The 13,705-nt window shown below is 46.8% G+C and overlaps 4 non-coding genes across 4 annotated transcripts; 1 reads left to right on the top strand and 3 right to left on the bottom strand.

Annotated features, from left to right (window-relative positions):
- Window positions 1-382: 382 nt before the first annotated feature.
- Trnam-cau (transfer RNA methionine (anticodon CAU)) lies at window positions 383-454 on the bottom strand. The gene has a single exon. It is a non-coding gene; the product is annotated as a tRNA-Met (tRNA).
- A 339-nt stretch (window positions 455-793) lies between these two features.
- Trnam-cau (transfer RNA methionine (anticodon CAU)) lies at window positions 794-865 on the bottom strand. The gene has a single exon. It is a non-coding gene; the product is annotated as a tRNA-Met (tRNA).
- Window positions 866-10,677: 9,812 nt separating this feature from the next.
- On the bottom strand, window positions 10,678-10,749 carry Trnam-cau (transfer RNA methionine (anticodon CAU)). Its single transcript has one exon. It is a non-coding gene; the product is annotated as a tRNA-Met (tRNA).
- A 1,522-nt stretch (window positions 10,750-12,271) lies between these two features.
- On the top strand, window positions 12,272-12,353 carry Trnas-aga (transfer RNA serine (anticodon AGA)). The gene has a single exon. It is a non-coding gene; the product is annotated as a tRNA-Ser (tRNA).
- The last annotated feature ends 1,352 nt before the right edge of the window (window positions 12,354-13,705 follow it).

The raw sequence follows: 13,705 nt of genomic DNA, 5'->3' as shown, positions 1-13,705 counted from the left end.
TCCCCTGGCTACACCACCGACTGTAATACTATACGTCAAGTTCGTTCCGAGGGTGTCATTATGTTACATTAGCACGGGTTAATTAGTGAGCTTCGGGTATTTTATACAGCGAATGAGTCGATTTACCCTTGTTCGGTATATCCGGATTTTCTAATACGGTAGAAAGAAAGAAAAAAGAAAGAAAGAAAGAAAGAAAGAAAGAAGGAAAGGAAGGAAGAAAGAAAGAAAGAAAGAAAGAGAGAAAGAAAGAAGGAAAGAAAGAAAGAAAGAATGGGCCAGTGCCGAGGCGTTCAACACGAAAGGAATGCATGAAGTGGCATGTACGGAACAGCAGTGCAGTGATGACGTCTAATTGAGAAACATTGCAAAAAAAAAAAAATGCTAGCAGAGCGTGGTTTCGATCCACGGACCTCTGGGTTATGGGCCCAGCACGCTTCCACTGCGCCACTCTGCTGAGTACAGCAAGCCTATCTTGTAACAAAAAAAAAGAAATACACGACAAGTAGAAGTACGACCTGCTGGGCGAGTTGGTAACTCGTCTTAATGCAGTGGTGCGCGAAAGAACGAAAACACGAAGGAAGGCAAACGAAACACGGAGCAAACTATCAACTGAACATTTATTGAAACACCAAACATATATATATGCGGTTAGATGGACCCGCGTTACAAATACATGACCATTTGTTTGCTGCTATGCGACAAATACAGGCCTAAAAGAACGTGAACAAAGTTGATTGTATAGAAGATCACACCAGAGGGCATATGTGAAGAAACTGCTAAAAAAAAAAAAATCTAGCAGAGCGTGGTTTCGATCCACGGACCTCTGGGTTATGGGCCCAGCACGCTTCCACTGCGCCACTCTGCTGACTGCACGACGCATTACACCCAGCAGCTACGAAAGCGTGCGCACTTGCAGGGGCGTAGCCAACGGGGGTTCAACCCCCCCCTCCTGAGAATGTTAAATTTTGTTTGAGTATATATGTACACGCACACATACAAACACACGCACGAACATACATAAAGTATGGTCGACCCCCCCCCCCCCCCCTCCGAAAAAAAAATTCTGGCTATGCCCCAGAGCACTCGGCATGGTTGGTTTATACGGTGTTTAACGCGATATGGTTAAAAGCCGGAGTTGCAGAACATATGGTGTCTGTTTCGGCGTCGGTGGCGTTCACTGTGCGCCAAAAAATTACCGATGGGAGTCTAATAACCTTATCAGTCAGCCCGGCAGGCCTTTATTCAGTGCCTACATACATATATATATATATATATATATATATATACCGATAAGTGACGTCACATGAATCCTTGAAGATACACAGGTGCAGATATATATATATATATATATATATATATATATATATAATATATATATATATATATATATATATATATATATATATATATATATATATATATATATATATATATAAGTATAAAAGTATATGCGCCTTCATAAAAACAACTGTTTGTTTTGTCTACGTTTCGAGGGGAGCCCCGTCTTCTTCAGGACATAACAATATTTACAGCGTGTGTGTGTCCTCTTATAGCATGTTGAGAGTGGAGGGGAAAGGACAGAAAGGAAGGAAAATAGGAACGTAACAAGTAACGGAGAAAAAAAGGGGGGGGGGAACCACGACAACAACAACAACAACAACAACAACAACAACAATAACAGCAATAAAAAAAGATAAAAGAAAAGAAATGTCAGGAAGGTCAGTAAGAAGGGTTTTGCTTGACGAGGACATTGTGTTCGTTTAGGTAGCGACAACAATAGAGCCTCTGCGCACCCACCTTCCCCCAAACGGGCAATGTAATGACCCCGCGCATCTAGTATGGCACCTTCCGGTGTGGGGCCACGGGTGGCGTTTTTGACGTCCTTCTTCGTCGTTTACCGCGTTAAAGTAATTGGTGGGGTGGACAGTGAGGGCTTTCAGCGTATGCTTTTCCGTGTCGGCCTGGGGTAAGACCCGAAGTGGCCGGTAGTGTTGCCGCGTCGTCAATATTTATTAAGCGCATCGGCTCTTTTTGGAAGAGGAAAAGATGTAGAAAAAGGTAAGGGTTGTAAAGGAAAAAGACAGACTAAAAGCTTGTTCGTGTAATGATAGTTTAAATGCAGTGCTGTACGATGTACACTACACTGTACGACGTCCGGGACCACTTATCTGTGCATGCCGGCTGTGATTGAAGTGGCACATGAATCCTGGTTAGTGAGATGCATAAGCTCAAGGCTGCACCGAGGAGCGCTATTATTCAAAACATTGTTATGCTCGTACTGGGCGGCAAGGGGCCGGGGACTGATTAGAGAATGGCGTTTGCGCTTTTTAATGATCGTAATGCGGAGAGGGTTGCCGGGTGTTCATTTATTCCACTTTTTATCGTGTCGAATTTGTATATACAGTATGATTCACGTTGCTCCCTTTCTCTGGTTGTTCGAAAATTGTTTTCCAAGAGTGCAACCTTCATACCCTCGAAACTGTGATCTTTCAATGCGACATGTTTAGAAAGTGGAAGGCCAGGAAGGGAACGTACATGTGACCGATGGTTGTTGAACCTAATTCTAAAAGGCGTGTCTGTCTGGCCTACGTATTGCATGTTACATACCCAACATTCCAAAAGGTATATGACGTTGTTTGAGTCGCAGTCGAGTGCACCACTTATTTTGTGCTTAGAATTTGAGTGTGTGCTTTCCGCCACGGTTGTTGTCTGCATGTGTTTGCATACTTTGCATCTTCCTTTTCCGCAAGGACGACACCCGATTTGGGGCTTTGTACCTATCTTTGAATTTATTAAATGATCCCTGATACTTCTTGGCCGCCTGTATACCACATCCGGAGGGGAAGTAAAATTTTTGGACAGTAGTCGCTTGCTCTGTTCCAATATGTTAAAGTGTTTTTTTAAGATCTTATTAATGTTGGGTGGGTTGTTTGTGAAAGTTAATACAAGATTTTTCCTGCGCTGCTGATCGGTATCTTTTTGTTGGTGTAGTAAAGTCTGGCGGTCCAGATTTGCCGCTTTTATATATATATATATATATATATATATATATATATATATATATATATATATATATATATATATATATATATATATTTTGCCACGGGCGTTTCCTATTATCACTTTTGCTTTATTCGTATTTCGCCCACATAGACTGTCAGCAACGCTCTGCGCGAACCGCGCCTCATTGTTCGAGAAGCTTCCCGATAATTGTAGCTCGTTTTTGTTAAGATTGCGCGCAAGACGCGCACATACGAGCTCATTCTAGAATTTGCACGACAGCCAGCGATAACGCTGGAATATTCGACGGCACATGTTTAAATGCCGACACGCTTCACCGCTTGTGAGTTGATCGACGGACGACGCCCTGTTCGCCGCTATCATTGTACAGCGTGTATTGCTGTAGTTCTAGTCTCAGTTCCTCGGCCACAAGTTCGGCCAAATAAACAGTTTCATCTCGGACGTGCTGACTGTTGTCTTCGTCGACGTCACGACCACGTGACATCTGGTGGAGGTGCTGGGTACCGATCCCAGTACCTCTCGCATTTCAGCCAAGAATACAGACACCTGAGCAGGGGCGCGACGATTGCGTACATCGAAGAAATCTTGGCTGTCAGCGATGCGTTTGGCTTTTCAGATTCTGACGAAGCTACAACGACAACCGCAATGCCTGAGCCATCCTTCGACGTAAACCCAAGCCTTCCCGCCAGCCAACAACAGCTCCGGTGCCTTCTAAAGAAATACAAGGACTGTTTCTCGTCGTCATCACGGGTCCGGCAAACGCCCCTTGCTAAACACCGTATCATAACGGAAGAAAATGCTCGACCACTCCGTCAGAGTCCCTACCGGGTTTCGACGCGAGAAAGGGACGCCGTTATGAAGCAAGTCGACGAAATGCTACGCGATGACATCATCCAGCCGTCCAAGAGTCCGTGGGCGTCTCCCGTAGTGCTAGTGAAGAAGGATGGGACTCTACGTTTTTGCGTCGATTATCGTCGCCTGAATAAAGTCACGAAGAAGGACGTGTATCCCCTTCCCCGGATAGACGACACCCTGGATCGACTCCACAACGCGAAGTACTTTTCGTCGATGGACCTCAAGACCGGCTACTGGCAAATCGAAGTCGACGAGAGAGACCGAGAAAAGACGGCCTTTATAACACCAGACGGCCTCTTCGAGTTCAAGGTCATGCCCTTCGGTCTTTGTTCGGCACCTGCGACATTCCAACGAGTTATGGACACAGTGCTGGCTGGCTTGAAGTGGCAGACGTGCCTCGTATACTTGGACGACGTCGTTGTGTTTGCCTCAAGCTTCGACGAACACCTCCGGCGCCTTGAAGCCGTACTTGAAGCAATCAAGACCTCCGGCCTCACCTTGAAGCCTGAAAAGTGCCGCTTCGCGTACGAGGAGCTCTTGTTTTTGGGTCACGTTATCAGCAGGGATGGTGTTCGCCCAGACCCGCAGAAAACAGCTGCCATCGCTGGCTTCCCGCCACCCACCGACACCAAAGCCGTGCGCCGTTTTCTAGGCTTGTGCGCCTACTACAGTCCCTTCGTCAAGGAATTTTCACGAATCGCCGAGCCGCTAACTCACCTTACGAAGACCGACGTGCAATTCAAGTGGGAAACGGCGCAAATCGAAGCATTTGAAGAACTGAAACGACGCCTTCAGATGCCTCCGATACTAGCGCATTTCGATGAATACGCCGATACAGAAATCCACACCGACGCAAGCAGCGTAGGACTCGGCGCCGTCCTTGTGCAGAAGGCTGCCGGGCAGGAAAGCGTCATCGGTTATGCTAGCCGCTCGCTATCAAAGGCAGAAACGAACTATTCCACAACGGAAAAGGAGTGCCTAGCGATCATCTGGGCTACATCCAAGTTTCGCCCCTACCTCTACGACAGGCCCTTCAAAGTTGTGAGCGACCACCACGCATTGTGTTGGCTAGTAAACTTGAAGGACCCTTCAGGTCGGCTCGCACGGTGGAGCCTACGACTTCAAGAATTCGACATTACCGTCGTTTACAAGTCCGGAAGAAAACATTCCGACGCTGACTGCCTGTCTCGCGCCCCCGTCGACCCACCGCCGCAGGACGACAAGGAGGACGACTGCTTCTTAGGAACCATAAGTGCCGACGACTTCGCCGAACGACAGCGAGCGGACCCAGAACTCAGGGGCCTTGTGGAATACCTCGAGGGCAGGACCACCATTGTTCCGAAGGTATTCGCGCGCGGACTGACGTCGTTTTTCTTGCGCAATGGTGTTCTCCTAAAGAAGAACTTCTCACCGCTTCGAGCCGATTGCCTTCTCGTGGTACCCTCGACATTGCGGCCAGAGGTCCTCCAGGCTCTGCACGACGACCCGACGTCTGGACACCTGGGTGTTTCTCGCACGCTAGCAAGAATACAGAAGTACTACTGGCCGCGCCTTTCCGCCGACGTCACCCGTTACGTAAAGACCTGCCGGGACTGTCAGCGACGCAAGACACCGCCCACTAGGCCAGCCGGACTTCTGCAGCCTATCGAGCCACCACGGCGGCCGTTCCAGCAAATCGGGATGGACTTACCGGGGCCGTTCCCGACGTCCAATACCGGAAACAAGTGGATCGTCGTGGCAACTGACTACCTCACCCGCTACGCCGAGACAAAGGCCTTGCCCAAAGGCAGTGCCGCCGAGGTAGTCAAGTTCTTCGTGGAGCACATCGTCTTGCGTCATGGCGCCCCAGAGGTTCTCATCACCGACAGAGGTACGGCGTTTACGGCTGTCCTAACTCAAGCGATCTTGGAATACAGCCACACAAGCCACCGCCGGACCACCGCGTACCACCCACAGACCAATGGCCCGACCGAGCGTCTCAATAAGACCATCGCCGACATGCTGGCTATGTACGTCGACGTCGAACACAAGACGTGGGACGCCATCCTTCCATATGTGACCTTCGCGTACAACACGGCCGTACAAGAATCGACGCAGATGACTCCATACAAGTTGGTCTACGGACGGAGCCCGGCAAGAACGCTCGACGCCATGTTACCAAACGTGACCGTCGAGGAAAATATCGACATGACCACCTACCTACAGCGCGCCGAAGAAGCACGACAGCTGGCCCGCCTGCGAATCAAAACCCAGCAGCACACCGACAGCCGTCGCTACAATCTTCGGCGACGCTTCATTGAGTACCAGCCCGGTGACCATGTCTGGGTCTGGACGCCAATCCGCCGACGCGGACTGAACGAGAAGCTTCTTCGCCGTTACTTCGGACCGTACAGGGTACTTCGGCGCCTGGGCGCACTCGACTACGAGGTTGTCCCTAACGGCATTACAAACTCTCAGCGGCGCCGTGCACGACCTGAAGTCGTCCATGTCGTGCGCCTCAAACCATATTACGCGCGTTAGCAAATCTGAGGACTGTCATTTTGCTTTATTATTGTACTTTCTTGCTTGTGCTTATTGTTTATTGTACTTTGTAGCTTTATTCTTGTTATTTATTGTTGCATGCATTGGCCTGTTCTGTTTTAAGCATCGGGACGATGCTTTTTCAGAGGGGGGCATTGCCACGGGCGTTTCCTATTATCACTTTTGCTTTATTCGTATTTCGCCCACAAAGACTGTCAGCAACGCTCTGCGCGAACCGCGCCTCATTGTTCGAGAAGCTTCCCGATCATTGTAGATCGTTTTTGTTAAGATTGCGCGCAAGACGCGCACATACGAGCTCATTCTAGAATTTGCACGACAGCCAGCGATAACGCTGGAATATTCGACGGCACATGTTTAAATGCCGACACGCTTCACCGCTTGTGAGTTGATCGACGGACGACGCCCTGTTCGCCGCTATCATTGCACAGCGTGTATTGCTGTAGTTCTAGTCTCAATTCCTTGGCCACAAGTTCGGCCAAATAAACAGTTTCATCTCGGACGTGCTGACTGTTGTCTTCGTCGACGTCACGACCACGTGACAATATATTCATGCATATATACAGGTGACGCGACATGCTGCGATATCACAGGAGGAAATTATAAAAATCAGGGTTCGAGCTTTAATCGAACCCAGTCGAGCGTTCTACCACAGAGCCACGCCAGTGTGCTCGAAACTGTTTCGAAGAAAGACCTTATACAGTCGTGATATGGGGCAAAGAGTCTGGGTATAGCAGATGTAATACTGCGTGGCAGAAGCGTTGCATCGCACCAGGCGTCACACCAAAGCGGCGAACCTATTACAAAGGGCTGGGCTATAATTCATCATCATCATCATCATAAGCCACAGCATCAACAAAGGAGTCAGCTACATAGGTGGGCACATTGAATTACATACACGCGGGTACTTCGCATCAGCAATTGCAGTAGGCGCCTTAGGAGGGTTTACAACGGCCAATGTCACGCGCACAGACGTCCCTTCCCTCACAGCACGGTTCAGGTGTCTACCGAGAAGCGAATCGGGGCAAGCGAATGATAAAGCGATGCCACGGGCGCTACACAACAACAACAACAACAACAACAACCACAACAACTTAACAGCTCCGCTGATAAGCTTAACCTGCTAAAGTTAACCTGATAAGCTTAACCTGAAGCTCCACTGATTAGCTCATCGTTATGCCAGTTCGCGACACCAAAAAACTATCATCCTCATGACCCGGTACGCGCTCTCTTCATCCTCTTCTTGACCTTCTGCTTGCTCCCAGAACACGTGGGCCGATGTGTCCGGCATGTGATGGAAAGGTCTGATGAACGAGAAAACGAGTACAGAGAGAGAGAGAGAGAGAGAGAGAAAGAAAAAGATAGAAAGAAAGGGAAAGAGAGAAATGGAATGAAAATAAACTAGAAAAAGATAGAAAAACAGGGAAAGGAATAGAGAGAGAAAGGTATAGAAAGAAACAGAAGCAAAAAAGAGATCGAAAAAAAGAGAGAGCAAGCGTAGCCACGCATTGTGTAGTATACCAAGGGGTGTTAAAGGATGAGAGGGTGGCGAGAAGGAAAAGGAGCAGCGAAACGCCACCAGCTCCGACGCATCCTCAGTCTTCGCACCACTATAGTGCGTAGCTGCCCAAATTTCTTTTGTATTTTATGTAGCAGTGGTGACGATGCGAACTGGGCATCGCTTAAGCGGGCTCCGGTACTTTATGCCATTCCTTTCGGATTCGAATGGCCGACAACGCTCTTTGTGATGCCTGTCGTTGCGAGGAGACGCTACACCACGTCCTGTGCGACTGTCCGGCATATAATGTTCAGAGACAGTCACTGGCGTCCGTTCTAGCGCGCCTTGACAGTGGACAAATGTCTGTTGAAACAGTTCTTGCATGCCGTCAACAGAAGACATCACAGCTGAAGGCGATGAAGGCACTGCTGAGGTTTTTAAGAGAGACGAACTTGGACAAGCGGCTTTGACAAAAATGTCGCGTACCACGCAAGAGTGAACGACTGATTCTGTGTGCAGTGTCATGTGCTATCTTTCTCTCTTTCCTCTCCATCTTTAAATCTCCCCCACCCTGTCCCCATGTGTAGGGTAGCAAACCGGTTGTCCTATACTGGTTAACCTCCCTGCATTTCCTTCTCTATTATTTCTTCTCTCTCTCTTTATTTTGTTTTGTCGTTTGCGATGTTTACCTAGCAAGTCCTACCATGCAGCTGTTTTACCGTGGAGTGCATACCTGCCTCGGTTATACAGTCGAACCCGCACATATCAAACCCGCGTATAACGAATTATTGTGCACATCAGGGGACTCAAACACGCGGCCCGGCCCGCACATGACTGTCTTCGTCGCATATTGCTTTTTTTTAATTTTCTTAATAAGTAATTCATGAGCTTTCAACCCGCAATGGACAGCTGCCCGCACAGCGGGCAAGGCAGAAGGCGTGTTTAAGAGAGTGGGTTGAGAACTTTAGCATTTATTTTGTGCTTCAAAAGGAAACAATTTTCTGACTTTATTAAATGGCACCTGCGTTATTTTCTCGACCATTGCGATTAATAACACTTCGCTCGGGTAGTGCTACGCAGACGTGTCTGGTCTCGAGGAATCTTTTTCGTGAGGTACCCCACGCGGTCACCATTTGTAGAAACATACCCGTGGTACAAACACTCTTTATTTAAGAATCGGAGTCTAGATCTTCATCACGGAGATTGGTATCGGTATGTTTCTCGAATCCAGACACCCAATCCCCTTCAGAAATGACCCCCGTTTATGAGGTATGGGAAAGACCTTCTTTCAAAGGAAGGAAAGAAGATTACTTTCAAGGGCTCGTTTCTTTTTCTTTGTTAGACACAATATTAATGAGAACTAACAGACAATAATGCATAAGAAAGTATAGGGGGCGTTATTTGTAGCAATTAGGATATAAATGGGAAGAAAGTAAAGCGGAAGAAAAGATAACTTACCGCCGGCAGGAACCGAACCTGCGAAATTCGAATAACGCGTCCGATGCTCTACAACTGAGCTACTGCGGCCGTCATCTTCTCGTCCAGTTTATGGGGTATGTATGTTCATTTAAACCTAGGAGTGTTAGTCAGCGCCGATCGCAGCCATGGCGGCGAGTGTGGAACACTTTTTCTGCCTGTTGGCGTCACGTACCACGTGATCTTTTTACGAGACGGCAGCTGACCTTCTTTCAAAGGGCCGCATTAGCTGCCATTGCGTCCAAACTCTATCCTCCCTACCCCCCCCCCCCGCTCCCGGTCCAACCATCTTCACTGACCACCGGGCCCTTGCGGGACTCACTTTCGTGACTGCGGCCCGCTAGCTGAGGTGAGTTCGAGACCCCTGATATGTATCTGCTACTTATTCATGGAACACTTTTATGGCCCCCTTTAGATTCGATATATCCGGGTTCGACTGCATACAAAGTGATGAGGGCTTGCCTCTTGCATCGTCCCGTATAGAAAAAGGAAAAGGTGGGGGGGGGGTGGCTCATTATTTTTTTTAGAAACTCTCAAATTGACGGGAGAGAGCGATGTAAAGAAGTTAATCCATTAATTTACTGCTCAAAAAGGATGCATGTTTTCGTTTATTTAGTCAAATTTGGTTTGTTTAATTAGTAAAGAAAATGAAGTCTACCTTCCGCACCATAATTCTTGTCCCACAGTGGGTAGCTTCCATTACAGTTCACGACGCGAAGGCGGCAACATCATTATGTGTTCTATGTTTTGAAGAGGTTGATATCTCTATGTATTTTCCTGTAGGTTCAGCTATCCCGTTCTTGATCTATCTCAAATTGTGGGCATGTGTCACGTGGTGAAGGAACATCATTATCATTGTCATATTAGTGTGACAAAGCGAATTTTATTTTTCGCTTTTTGTCGCTATTGGTCTGGGTTGTTATATAGCGCAAGACAACTTCTGGAATATTTCTATATGTCGAGTCGTTGCTTCACGTAAAATACCAATCGGATCCTTCTTTTTTTATGTACGGTTAAATAACTAACTCGACCCGAGTTCCAAACTTTTCAGGCCCAGAACTCGGACCTGGAAGGCCCAGAACCGTGTTGCAATTAGTTATTTATAGCTGCTATGAGTTGAGTGCATTCCATGACCTGGAAGGCACGTAAGATACATGAGAAGAGGTATGTTGCTGTGCGACAATTGTACACGCTCAAAGATTTGAAATAATTTGAATGTATAGAAGGTCACATTAGCGGGAAATTGTAAAAAAACTTGAAAAATAAAAGAAAGGAAAATGAAGAAAATTTAGCAGAGCGTGGTTTCGATCCACGGACCTCTGGGTTATGGGCCCAGCACGCTTCCACTGCGCCACTCTGCTTTTTTTTTTTTTTTGCTTTATTGCCTGCTTCCAGACATAAACCACATCACAAACACATAGAATAAATAACATCAAATGTTGTCCGTCCTACTGGACAGACATCAATTTTAAAATTCCTTGAGCACTGTCAAGGGTTCCACTCTCGATAACCACTCAGGTACAATCTCCTGCGTTTTCTGCAATTCAACAAATTTCGACATACACTCACGAAAGTACATTCTTGCGGGCCTTGCATCTGGATCGCGGTGAAATCCTGCCATACGCGCCCGCCATAGACAGTGGAGGCCGGTTAACATTATTAAGTCTAACGGCAATCCATTCTCATTATCTATTGGGAGAAACCTGATACCGTATTGATCTAACGGGAATTCCTTCTTGATTGTCCTCTGTAGTACATCCCAAAAGTACACGCCCTCCCAGCAATGTAAGAAAACATGGTCAATAGTTTCTGGCTTATTACAGATAAGGCAGTCTGAGCCCCAAGGTGAGGAGCACTGCGCCACTCTGCTGTACATGCTGCGGGCAACTGCGAGCCACCATAGAAGCGCTCGCAATTTACCTGGATGGTTCGTGCCAGTTTTATGCGTGTACTGTAGTTTACGCTCTTTTTTTTCGGCAAGTCCTCGCATCTGCATTTTTCTTGCTGTTTTACCGTGGGACACATAACTATCTCGCTTGTACAAACTACAGATCGCCTGCATGTTTCGTGCCTTATGGAAAAATGGAGGGGTGAGGCATATCTTTTCTTCTTTTGGTGTTATCTAAAACTTATGCTAGAGAGAGAGAAAGAGAGAGATCAATTTTAAACGAGGTAAGCCATTAGGTTAATGCTGAAAGACCGTGTTTAGGCCTACATCTATTTATTATGCACGGGCTTACGCAATTAATAACCAAAATGAATAGTTATGTCGTCAGCATCGCTCACGAGACGACGATGACATAACTGTATGTTTTATTAAAGGGAATGCCTTAGATGCTTCATCAAACGCGAAAATTGACCGTCGACTCCAACACGATCGATGCAAAATATCATCATCCCGTGATGACGTCACCATATGATGTCATAACGTGTTGATGACGCGTGTGACCCTGGCGCCGCCTCTGGGTAACTTGCCTGATTGTGATGACTTTCCCAAGGGCCTTTCGTAACTTCATACCCCTCTCTCTCAGGGCGGACTAGGACATCCCTGAAAGAACTGTAGAGACCTTTCTGGGCAGGCTAAAAACTTCACGGAGGCTTGTCAATGTGACATTTTGGGCTAGTTGGTTAAATGTATCAAAAGGTGTCATAGCGCTAACACACACGGACTATAGGTAGACACAACGGGAGCGCTTGTCCCGTTGTATCTTCCTCGTCCGTGTTTGCTAGCGCTATGACACCTTGAGACGGCTTTCTCTATCTTCTCTCTCTCCCCCGCTTTCCCCCCTGGCGCCTCCGACGCCTTCCTTCCAAAGAACGAAAGGTCGTCGCCATTGAAGGCCACGCGCCTTAAGACGCGAGACGTTGGCGCCTCGCCCGCGTGCAGTCGTGGCCGAGTGGTTAAGGCGATGGACTAGAAATCCATTGGGGTCTCCCCGCACAGGTTCGAATCCTGTCGACTGCGCAGTAGATTTTTTTTCATCGGTGCGTTTAAATATTTATTAAATTGCAGTATTTTGGAATGCAGGCAAGAAAAAGGTGTCATACATTAAATTGGGTATATTTTAATTACGAAGACACGACAATGAGATGTCTAAGTGAGCTTAAATGACTTTTATTGAACAATCCACACTGATGTTTATACACTCATAATAGCACCGGAACTCATCAGTGACTGGATGACCCCCAACAACAACACAGCGGTACGAATACATCTAGGGCAACAAGATTTTTTACTATTTAAGTAAAGAAAGAATAAACTATACATATGACACGCCACTGAATTACGGCAGAAGATGGCGGTAGCGATAATGGCGGCAGTACAGTATATGCTAAAGCTGTGGAATGCGTGTCGACTATCAACTATACACTGACCGTCAATAATTAAGATCCATGAAGAACTACAGAGGCCACTTCGCTATTTTTGGAGTGCAGCGTTCATTCTATTTACAGTTTCAGAATTTAGCGCCCCTATTTCGATTTTATTTCATGTCCAAATACGCACAGGGATGGCTTTTATTCGTAATATTACGCACGTATATCATCAACGCAAACGAAGGTATGATATTGCTCCCACCAGTTAATCTCGTTTGCGCGTCCATCGTCAAACTAGACGTTTTGAAAACGAAAACCGGATGCTCATGTTTACGAACTACCCGAGGAACTAAATAAATGAAATCCGGATATTAAGAAAGCAATTCGTTTTAAAACAATGCAAGACAAGTCCCCTGAACTCCACGTTGGCACATGCACACCGTTTCAAGACGTCTATACACGTGCGCTTCAATTTCTATGTGCTAAAGCCCAGTTCATTAGAAGGATTACTTTACACTTACATTGGTCAGAGAGCTTCAGGTGTTCGCTATACGGAATAATTCGCTTTATTCCGGCTCGTTATATTTGTTTTTTTTTTGTACAAAGGAAGCAGAGAGGAAATTTCGAAGTAGCGTATACATACATAGAAGGATTGTATTTAAGGGTACCTGTAGAAGAAATATGCAGTGATAAAAAACTGGTGAACGCGTGCAAAGGCATACAAAAATCCGCAGGTGATCTCTTTTTCACAGGAATCATTTATAACGCGAAAGTGAAACGTGTTTGCGTAGAAGGAGATGCAGCCCTGTTGAGCATTAATAAATATAATTTGTACGGTGTGCATTGCTATCAGGCCGGAACGACACACGTCGACGCGGGTGTAGCCACGTTGAGATCTATAGGAATGGGCAGGGTTGTCTATTGGGAGGGGGGAGGGCGAAGTTTTACTGTCGCTCCCCTTCTCCTCTTCCCGACCCCCTTACACTGAGGCCCTTAAAATAA

The sequence above is a fragment of the Rhipicephalus sanguineus genome, chromosome 6 (genome assembly GCF_013339695.2).
Source record: "Rhipicephalus sanguineus isolate Rsan-2018 chromosome 6, BIME_Rsan_1.4, whole genome shotgun sequence".
NCBI classification, from domain to species: domain Eukaryota; kingdom Metazoa; phylum Arthropoda; class Arachnida; order Ixodida; family Ixodidae; genus Rhipicephalus; species Rhipicephalus sanguineus.
This window is presented reverse-complemented; position numbering and strand designations above follow the sequence as displayed.